General features: G+C 51.5%; 1 long non-coding RNA gene across 1 annotated transcript; it reads right to left on the bottom strand.

Annotated features, from left to right (window-relative positions):
- On the bottom strand, positions 1 to 1509 carry LOC122193671. The gene is made up of 4 exons (XR_006182949.1): positions 1459 to 1509; positions 595 to 798; positions 181 to 285; positions 1 to 80 (listed from the first exon to the last, which is right to left on the bottom strand). It is a non-coding gene; the product is annotated as an uncharacterized LOC122193671 (long non-coding RNA).

Here is a 1509-nt window from a genome sequence, read left to right as displayed (position 1 = left end):
GCAGACTTGATGGGAATGGCATCTGCACGCAGGTCATAGCCCTTCTTCTTGTCTTCTTCCATTGCCAGCCTGTACATTTTCTGAAAGATAAGCAAGCATTCCCCACGTGAAGCTAACAGCACTTCTGCCTGGATCGCCTCCGCCCACAGCTGCACACCAAACCCCAGGAAAAACACCTACCTCACTGAAGTTCACTTTGTTCTGCTGGGCCAGCAAAATACCAGGCGTATCTGGCATAATGTGAATGCTGGTCTTGTCTTTCTCCCAGGCTGCGATGTACGAGCGCTGAAAAGATGAGCGCAACACGCACTAAGAACACACAAGAGCACAGCAACAAACGCAAAGACAACCCAGCTCTCTTGCTACAGACACAGGCACCTTGCACTGAACCAACAGCCCCCATCCTACACCCGTTTTCCTCTGCCACAGCGCTCCCAAACACTGCTCCAATTGCACTCAACACAAATGGATCCAAAGCACTGAGCACAGATCCCCAGGACAGGGCAGTGCATCAGCCCTCCAGAAAATAACAGCTCAGAGTCCCACAAAAGGCAGGCAAAACACCTCCAGCTTGCAAACACAAAGGCAGCTCACGTGGTTCATGATTTCAGAGTTGTGCTTTGCCAGAAGCATAGGCATGGAGTCAGGAAGGCTCGTGAACTTGATGGTGTCCGGGTGCTGCCGGTACTTCTTGTCACTCAGGATCGTGCTCGCTCGCTTGTTCTTCTCTTCATCCAGGGACCCAATTGGGGACCAGCCAATGCCTTTCAGCCACTGCAGGTCAGACCTGTACACAATCTGAAAAGACACGGCAGGACACACGGCAGCTCAGCAACATCCTTCATGGCTCTGGCTGCTGCAACCCAACCTGACAGCAATTATGACTCCCGTTAAGCACAACTTCCCTCACACCCAGCTTTTGGAGGCACGTGCTGCCTACACCAACAAAAGCAGTCAGCAAGTAATCGACCTACTGTCCTCCAGAATCTTCACTACTAAACCCTCTGCACGCAACAGGGACAAAGATCTGCTCTGCTCACCAACTGCTGGCTGGCAGCAGCACACGAGCAGCTTTACTCCTCAACACCTAATGCTCCTTGAACCATTCCCATCTGCACAGATGCCTTGTGTTTGCCCAGCCATTTCACCCCAAAGTAAACAATTTGATTCTTTTGCTCTCCCCATATCAAACTGAACTTTGACACCAGCACCCATCCTTCCCCAAAAACTCTCACAGTAAGGCACGACTCTTCTGCTAACATAAAGAACGATGTCACACAAACATCTTCCTCCCCACCTCAGGACACACCATGCAACACTCAGACAGGCACCACGGCCACACCACACTCTCACACAATCACCTATCTTACCTTTCCCCAACTGCCCATCTTCTGCAACAACGGCACACAACACAACACCCACTTCCCCTTCCCACACACCCAACACACCATAACTCACATCACTCTGCAGGTCGTACACTTTCCGGGCTTGCACGACATCGTTCTGGTC

This window comes from Lagopus leucura, unplaced genomic scaffold (genome assembly GCF_019238085.1).
Source record: "Lagopus leucura isolate 7727_CA_CO unplaced genomic scaffold, USGS_WTPT01 51218-0_obj-0_obj, whole genome shotgun sequence".
NCBI lineage: Eukaryota > Metazoa > Chordata > Aves > Galliformes > Phasianidae > Lagopus > Lagopus leucura.
This window is presented reverse-complemented; position numbering and strand designations above follow the sequence as displayed.